This window comes from Notothenia rossii, assembly GCF_949606895.1.
Source record: "Notothenia rossii genome assembly, chromosome: 4".
Lineage (NCBI taxonomy): Eukaryota > Metazoa > Chordata > Actinopteri > Perciformes > Nototheniidae > Notothenia > Notothenia rossii.
Window position 1 is genome coordinate 39,474,245 of NC_136902.1, and position 9,935 is coordinate 39,484,179.

Genomic DNA, 9,935 nt, shown 5'->3' on the forward strand with positions numbered 1-9,935 from the left:
GCAACACTTCCCTCGCCAAAAAACCCGGTATTGACGTAACTCCATGGAAAATCATCCAAACGGCACCAGACTTCAGACTATCATTAATGGTCCGGCCCTCAACAGCTCTATGTCAATTATGGGATGTCATCATATGCCGTTTCCATGGCAACGCTTCCTTCGCCATAAAATACCATGTTGTTGTAAGTCAATGGAAAATAGTCCAAACGGCACCAGACTTCATATGATGGCTAATGGTCCGGCCCTCAACAGCTCTCCGCCAATTATGGGATGTCATCATATGCCGTTTCGATGGCAACGCGTCCCTCGCCAAAAAACCTGGTGTTGTTGTAATTCAATGGAAAATCCTCCAAACGGCACCAGACTTCAGACTATCATTAATGGTCCGGCCCTCAACAGCTCTCTGCCAATTATGGGATGTCATCATATGCTGTTGCCATGGCGACAGTTCCCTCGCCATGAAACACGGTGTTGTCCTAACTCAATGGAAAATGGTCCAAACTGCACCAGACTTCAGACTATCATTAATGGTCCGGCCCTCAACAGCTCTATGCCAATTATGGGATGTCATCATATGCCGTTGCCATGGCAACAGATCCCTCGCCATGAAACACGGTGTTGTCCTAATTCAATGGAAAATCGTCCAAACGGCACCGGACTTCAGACTATCATTAATGGTCCGGCCCTCAACAGCTCTATGTCAATTATGGGATGACCTCATATGCCGTTGCCATGGCAATGCGTCCCCCGCCAATAAACCTGGTGTTGTCGTAACTCCAATGGACAAGGTCCCATCGTCCACCAGTCTTAACTTTTATATCACCGGTCAATGCCTCAACAGCTCTACGTGAAATCTGAGATCTCACCATATGCCGTTTCCATGGCAACACTTCCCTCGCCATGAAACATGGTGTTGTCCTAACTCAATGGAAAATCATCCAAACGGCACCAGACTTTAGATGATGGCTAATGGTTTGTCCCTCAACACCTCAATATGACAATAGTGAGTTTTCCCCAAAAGCTGTTGCCATGGCAACACACCCCTTGCCGTTAACCACGATATTGCTATAAGTCCTGTGTATATGGTCGAAAACTGTTCAAACTTTACATGTGTGCTAACTGTCAAGCCCTCGACACATATATGTGTCACTTTTGAGATTTTGTCAAATTTCGTTGCTATGATAACAAAATGGTCTCCGTGAAACACGGTTTTCTCATAACTCCAGTTAACATGCTCCAAACGGCCCAAAACTTCACAGATCTGATAACGATGCAGCCCTCAACACATCTAGGCGTATTATGGGGTTTCAGCAAATTCCGTTGCCATGGCGACAGATCCCTCGCCATCAAACACAATGTATCTGATACTGCTGTAACTCCTAAATACATTGTCCGATCGGCCTGAAACTTCCCACGTTTGCCAACGGCCGAGTCCTTCAGACACCTAGACACGTCGACGTGCGGACAACAGCCTGCGGAACGTCGAAGACCCGCTCAACGCTGCTCGCAGCTTTAATTATTATTATTATTAGGGTCTGAGACCTAGGTCGGCGAAGACCCTATTGAAATCGGTCGCGCAGCGACCGATAAACCTGCGAAGCACACACAAAACAGGGAAAAAGACGGGCAAAAGCCCATCAAAAGTGGCCTAAATCATGACAGTAGGTGGCCCACGCCAACCTAGTCACATGGGCGCTCGCGCCCATGTGACCTCGGCCACCCTAGGCCGAACATTATTGATATCGGTGCGATTATTATTATTCTGATTATTATTTTAATACATTGCGCGCACTTTTGACCCCCGCAACATATGTGAAAACTCACCAAATTTCGCACGCGCGTCAGAAGTCGTGAAAATTGCGATGTGTAATTGGTTCCGGAACTTTGCGTCAAAAATTGCGTAGGCCACGCCCACTTCCGTTTTTAACGTTAACTCCCCCCACTTTAACTTTCACGTAAACGAACGAAACTCGCTACGCATATCTAGGGTGCGGAGACGAGCAAAAAAGCCTCTTGGAGGGGTATAAAATAACGTACAGGAAGTCGGCCATTTTGAATTTGGCGTTGGAAAAACGCGATTTATCTTGTTTTTCGTCCCTCGCACTTTAACGAACTCCTCCTAGGGACTTTATCCGTACCACTCCAAATTCCTCGGGTAGCTTCTCCACAAATGGGCGATCTAAAGTTATCACGGACATTTTTTTCTTTCGCACGGCGTAGCCGTGATTTGGCGCCAAAGTTCGCGTTCGCTCGATGCTAGGCCATCCCTCGCCATGGAACACCATGATGTCATAACTCAAACTGACATGCTCAGAACGCCACCAAACTTCACGTGATGGTTAACACTGCAGCCCTGAACAGCTCTACGTCAAATCCCATGTTACTTAATATGGCGTTACCATGGCAACGCATCCCTCGCCATAAAACACGGTGTCGCTGTAACTCCAATGGACACGGTCCCATCGTCCCCCAATCTTCACTTTTATATCACCGGTTCATGCCTCAACAGCTCTACGTGAAATCTCAGATCTCACCGTATGCCGTTTCCATGGCAACGCATCGCTCGCCAAAAAACACGATGTTGTGTTAACTCAATGGAAAATCGTCCAAACGGCACCAGACTTCAGGCTATCATTAATGGTCCGGCCCTCAACAGCTCTATGTCAATTATGGGGTGTCACCATATGCCGTTTCCATGGCAACGCATCCCTCGCCAAAAAACACGATGTTGTGTTAACTCAACGGAAAATCGTCCAAACCGCACCAGACTTCAGACTATCATTAATGGTCCGGCCCTCAACAGCTCTATGCCAATTATGGGATGTCATCATTTGCCGTTTCCATGGCAACGCATCCCTCGCCATAAAACACGGTGTCGCTGTAACTCCAATGGACACGGTCCCATCGTCCCCCAATCTTCACTTGTATATCACCGGTCCATGCCTCAACAGCTCTATGTCAATTATGGGGTGTCATCATATGCCGTTGCCATGGCAACGCATCCCTCGCCAAAAAACACGATGTTGTGTTAACTCAATGGAAAATCGTCAAAACGGCACCAGACTTCAGATGATGGCTACTGGTCCGGCCCTCAACACATCTAGGCGTATTATGGGGTGTGATCAAATTCCGTTGCCATGGCGACAGATCACTCGCCATAAAACCCAATGTTGTGTTAACTCAATGGAAAATGGTCCAAACGGCCCAAAACTTCACAGGTTTGATAACGATGCAGCCCTCAACACATTTAGGCGTATTATGGGGTGTCATCAAATTCCGTTGCCATGGCGACAGATCACTCGCCATCAAACACAATGTTTGTGATACTGCTGTGACTCCTATGTACGTCGTCCGATCGGCCTGAAACTTCCCACGTTTGCCTACGGCCGAGTCCTCGAGACGCCTTTCGCGACACGTCGACGTGCGGACAACAGCCTGCGGAGCGTCGGCGTCGAAGACCCGATCAACGCTGCTTGCAGCTTTAATTCTTCTTCTGATTATTATTTGAATACATTGCGCGCACTTTTGACCCCCGCAACATATATGAAAACTCACCAAATTTCGCATGCGCATCAGAAGTCGTGAAAATTGCGATGTGTAATTGGTACCGGATCTTTGGTAAAAAATTGCGTAGGCCACGCCCACTTCCGTTTTTAACGTTAACTCCCCCTACTTTAACTTTCACGTAAACCAACGAAACTCGCTACGCATATCTAGGGTGCGGAGACGAGCAAAAAAGCCTCTTGGAGGGGTATAAAATAACGTACAGCAAGTCGTCCATTTTGAATTTGGAGTTGGAAAAACGCGATTTATCGCGTTTTTCGTCCTCCGCACTTTAACGAACTCCTCCTAGGGACTTTATCCGTACGACTCCAAATTCGTCGGGTAGCTTCTCGACAAATGGGCGATCTAAAGTTATCACGGAACTTCTTTTCTTTCGCACGGCGCAGCCGTGATTTGGCGCCAAATTTCGCGTTCGCTCGATGCTAGGCCATCCCTCGCCATGGAACACGATGATGTCATAATTCAAACTGACATGCTCAGAACGCCACCAAAATTCACATGATGATTAACACTGCGGCCCTGAACAGCTCTACGTCAAATCTGATGTTACTTAATATGGCGTTACCATGGCAACGGATCCCTCGCTATAACACACGGTGTCGCTGTAACTCCAATGGACACGGTCCCATCGTCCCCCAATCTTCACTTTTATATCACCGGTGAATGCCTCAACAGCTCTACATGAAATCTGAGATCTCATCGTATGCCGTTTCCATGGCAACGAATCCCTCGCCAAAAAACATGATGTTCTGTTAACTCAATGGAAAATCGTCCAAACGGCACCAGACTTCATATGATGGGTGATGGTCAGGCCCTAAACAGCTCTATGCCAATGATGGGATGTCATCGTATGCCGTTTCCATGGCAACGCATCCCTCGCCATACAACTCTATGTTGTTGTAATTCAATGGAAAATCGTCCAAACGCCAGCAGACTTCATATGATGGGTGATGGTCAGGCCCTAAACAGCTCTATGCCAATTATGGGATGTCATCATTTGCCGTTTCCATGGCAACGCATCCCCCTCCATAAAACCAAATGTTGTCTTAACTCAATGGAAAATGGTCCAAACGGCACCAGACTTCAGATCACAGTTAATGGTCCGGCCCTCAACACCTCAATGTCACAATAGTGAGTTTTCCTCAAAAGCTGTTGCCATGGCAACGCATCCCTCACCAAAATACCCGATGTTCTGTTGACTCAATGGAAAATCGTCCAAACGGCACCAGACTTCATATGATGGCTGACGGTCAGGCCCTGAACAGCTCTAACTCCATTATGGGGTGTCATCATATGCCGTTGCCATGGCGACAGATCCCTCGCCATGAAACACGGTGTTGTGTTAACTCAATGGAAAATCGTCCAAACGGCAACAGACTTCAGATGATGGCTAATGGTCCGGCCCTCAACAGCTCTACGCCAATTATGCGATGTCTTCATATGCCGTTTCCATGGCAACGCATCCCTCGCCAAAAAACACAATGTTGTCGTAATTCAATGGAAAATCGTCCAAACGGCACCAGACTTCAGATCACAGTTAATGGTCCGGCCCTCAACACCTCACTGTGAAAATAGTGAGTTTTCCTCAAAAGCTGTTGCCATGGCAACGCATCCCTCGCCAAAATACCCGGTATTGTCATAACTCCATGGAAAATCGTCCAAACGTCACCAGACTTCAGACTATCATTAATGGTCAGGCCCTCAACAGCTCTATGTCAATTAGGGGATGTCATCATATGCCGTTGCCATGGCAACGCATCCCTCGCCATAAAACACAATGTTCTCTTAATTCCATGGAAAATCGTCCAAACCGCACCACACTTCAGATGACAGTTGATGGTCCGGCCCTCAACACCTGAATATGACAATAGTGAGTTTTCCTCAAAAGCTGTTGCCATGGTAACGCATCCCTCGCCGTTAAGCACGATATTGCTAAAACTCCTGTTTAAATGTTCAAAAAGTGTTCAAATTTCACATGTGTGCTAACGGTCAACCCCTCGAGACATATATGTGTCAGTTTTGAGATTTCGTCAAATGTCATTGCTATGGTAACTAAATGGTCGCCGTGAAACACGGTTCTCTCATAACTCCAGTTAACTAGCTCCAAACGGCCCAAAACTTCACAGGTTTGATAACGATGCAGCCCTCAACACATCTAGGCGTATTATGGGGTGTCATCAAATTCCGTTGCCATGGCGACAGATCACTCCCCATCAAACACAATGTTTGTGATACTGCTGTAACTCCTGTGTACGTTGTCCGATCGGCCTGAAACTTCCCACGTTTGCCAACGGCCGAGTCCTCGAGACATCTGCCTGACGTCGACGTGCGGACAACAGCCGAAGACCCGCTCAACGCTGCTCGCAGCTTTAATTATTATTATTATTATTATTATTATTATTAATATGAAGATATTATTAAGATAAGATAAGACGTCTTTATTGATTGAACATTTTAGTTTAGAATGTGCTGTCCCACGGTAATTCAGAAGGCTCACAGGTCACATTCCGACCATTATTTAAAACAATAGGTGCTTTCACACCGTCTACAGTTTGATTTGTATAGAGGGAGCTCTGTCAGTTTTCGAATTACCCATTTGCTTTCGGGGAGCCCTATTTTTCAGACCACATCCTGCTACTAAATATGTCACAGGCACGCTCTGTTGACTGGCGCAGCAGCGCGGATGCGATCAATTGCTATAAAAACACTCTTCTACTAATACAGACGGTGTGACTATGCCGGCGGATGTGGCCGTTGTTGAAGCCTCTTCAGGCTCCGCATCGGCAGGCCTCTCCCTCAGTGTGGAGCTGTCAAGCTTGACCCTAACGCCGCTTACAGCCGGCCAACTAAAAGTTGTTTTCCGTTCACGTTGTCATTTTTAGACTCCTTCGCTTCTTTGCTTATGAATCCAAAAGCTGTGACGCTTGGCTGTTTTCGTTTTGCCATATTTTTTATTACAAAGCCAGAGTTAAGAAAATATCAATATGAACATTTCAAATACCGCGCTGGCATCACCGCCATAACCACAGATGGCAACACCCAGACATATTCACAAATATAAAACAAATATTCAGAAACTGTAATGAACAATAACTATTATTTATTTCAAAAACTGTTATTTACAGAGACTCAACATTTCTAATCTGTGTGACACAAATATGCACGATTGTTTTGGGCACCCCCTATTTATCTCAAAGTCAGCCATCAGGGGAGCTCCCTCCCTCTTTGGGGGAGCCAAGCTCCCCCTAGCTCCCCCCCATTTCGAACAGTGTCTGTGGCTGAATGGCCAGCGATTAGGTGCGGCGCATTTATCATAGGTGATCAGAGCTAACTGCCTACCGTCAGATTTCATTTAAAAAAACAGATCTGATTTTAAGACTATTTCTGCACTCATAAAGAATGATAAGAATAAGAATAATGCGTATTGAACTGGTTTCATTAATTAGAGAGTTTATTTAACACTAGAACCGCCAATCGGGTCAATTTGTGTGATGTGTGTTGTGTGTGTGCAATGTAACTTTTTTTCAATAAAATATTAAAGTCTCCCAGTCCGTGACTTTTCCTGAAAGTGTGTTATGTACTACCCTATGTTGTTAAAAATGGCATTCTGATAGCGGGATTTGACGGGTTTAGGTAGGCCTATACAAAAACCTCTGGCGGTTCTTGTGTTAAGGTAATTAGGTACAGTAGAAGACCTTTTTTATCAGTAACGAATTTAGCAGTTGAACATAAAAGTAAACTAACTGAGGGTCACTTGCATTGACAGTGTTGTGTCTGTAATCTTGTCACTCAGAGTAACCTACAGTTAATTTAGCTGCTGGAGAAGAAAGATCAAGGGGGGAGGGGGGGAGAGAGCTTTGGTTGATGGGCCATTAGTTGTGTAAATACACAGCTGAGAGCTGCCGTTTCATTCAGACTGTTTAAAAAACGGTAACAACGGACTATTTTTCTTAGCGGATGCATGTCAATTTAAATCAATACATACAACTATTTTTTAAATCAATACATACAACTATTTTTTAAATCAATAAAAACATTTTCTAAATCCATAAAAGCATTTAAATTAATATTGGGAGTCATGTCGTTACTTTGTTGAGAATGTGGCCGTGTAATAAGCGGGATAATTTGCAGCGACTTGTTCCTTATGGGGAAAATAACACCCGTCATGTGTGTGTAGAGGTGTGTGTGGTTAAAACACTTCCATGAAGTGAAGGAATTTCCTTCTATAAAGCAGCTGTGGGCAGCAGTGAGTGTCACGGACATGAATTCATAGATCAAGGCAGACTGGTGCACACACTCTCCTGTCCTGCCAGGCGACACGCCCGTTCTAAGCCGTGTCCCTCACTCCTCACATCCCAAGCATCCTCAAAAAGTGTATTATGTTGTTACATCTCAGATGTTATGTTTCAGTTGTGCTCTGTCTATGTTCAGTGATGCAAACTTGACACCTTTCGGCGAAATTCGCCGTTTTCAATCCAAAATAAATCGTTCTTGTGATTCATGTAGATCTGCAATAAAAATATTTTTGGGGTATGGGGGAGTCTGGGACCCGGAGTAATCTGCGGCCGTGAGCTGTTATGTGCCATCATGACACGCATGGTGTTCTTTTTTTATATATTATAATGAAGTACGAGCTGTGTGCTCGAGTCTTCCTGCCTGTCGGCTCTGCTCATGGATGTATAATAAGGCTCTGCTGCTCCGAGATGATGGTCTAGCTTCAGCAGCTACATTACCTACGGGTGCGTTCGTTAATATTAACTGTGCGTCCGGAGTCACAGTGGCACAGACTGGACCGCTGGTGAACAGCTGTTAGAACGGGCCGTTCAGGTGTTCAGAGCAGAGCTCCCTGTCGGAGCGGCAGAGCGTGATGTGAACTGAAAAGTTTTTCTGTGGCAATATTATTTAAGGAATCGTTGAGCTAGCTAGCTAGCATACATTGTCACTATCTGCTAACGTTAGCCTTCTATTTCTAATATTTTTTTTCATAGGCTATAAACAGAGGTGGTATAAGTATATATATATATTGTACTTGAGTAAAAGTAGAAGTACTCAGATCTTGTACTTGAGTAAAAGTAGAAGTACTCAGATCTTGTACTAGAGTAAAAGTAGAAGTACTCAAATCTTGTACTTGAGTAAAAGTAGAAGCACACAGATCTTGTACTAGAGTAAAAGTAGAAGTACTCAGGTATTGTACTTGAGTAAAAGTAGAAGCACTCAGATCTTGTACTAGAGTAAAAGTAGAAGTACTCAAATCTTGTACTTGAGTAAAAGTAGAAGCACACAGATCTTGTACTAGAGTAAAAGTAGAAGTACTCAGGTATTGTACTTGAGTAAAAGTAGAAGCACTCAGGTCTTGTACTTGAGTAAAAGTAGAAGCACACAGATTTTGTACTAGAGTAAAAGTAGAAGTACTCAAATCTTGTACTTGAGTAAAAGTAGAAGCACTCAGATCTTGTACTAGAGTAAAAGTAGAAGTACTCAAATCTTGTACTTGAGTAAAAGTAGAAGCACACAGATCTTGTACTAGAGTAAAAGTAGAAGTACTCAGGTATTGTACTTGAGTAAAAGTAGAAGCACTCAGATCTTGTACTAGAGTAAAAGTAGAAGTACTCAAATCTTGTACTTGAGTAAAAGTAGAAGCACACAGATCTTGTACTAGAGTAAAAGTAGAAGTACTCAGGTATTGTACTTGAGTAAAAGTAGAAGCACTCAGGGTCTTGTACTTGAGTAAAAGTAGAAGCACACAGATTTTGTACTAGAGTAAAAGTAGAAGTACTCAAATCTTGTACTTGAGTAAAAGTAGAAGCACTCAGGTCTTGTACTCGAGTAAAAGTAGAAGCACACAGATCTTGTACTTGAGTAAAAGTAGAAGCACACAGATCTTGTACTAGAGTAAAAGTAGAAGTACTCAGATCTTGTACTTGAGTAAAAGTATAGTCCCAGAGTGTAGGAATACTCTGTTACAGTAAAAGTCCTGCATTCAAAATTTTCCTCAAGTAAAAGTAGAAAAGTATTATCATCAAAATATAGTTAAAGTAGCGGACAGTAAAAGTAGTCATTGTGCAGATTGGTCCATTTCAGAATAATAGATATGATATGTTTTATAATGATTGATCCTGAAAGTGTTCTCAAAGCTGGTAAAGGTGCAGCTAGTTTGAATGACTTTGTATACTGCAGGGTAGCTTGTGGTTTACTCCAGGTGGAACTAAAGTCTGATTTAACACTTGATTATATTTCACGTCATTCATCCACATCTGTAAAGTAACTAAAGGTATTACATACATGGAGTGGAGGAAAGTACAGCATGTACCTCTGAACTGTAGTGGAGTAGAAGAACAAAGTAGCAAAATATTGAAATACTTAATAAAGTA

General features: G+C 43.9%; 1 long non-coding RNA gene across 1 annotated transcript in view; it reads right to left on the minus strand.

The window, feature by feature from the left end:
• LOC307035204 overlaps positions 1–9,935 on the minus strand; it is a 29,105-nt gene that overhangs the window by 18,289 nt on the left and 881 nt on the right. The gene's annotated exons all lie outside the window — the stretch shown is intronic.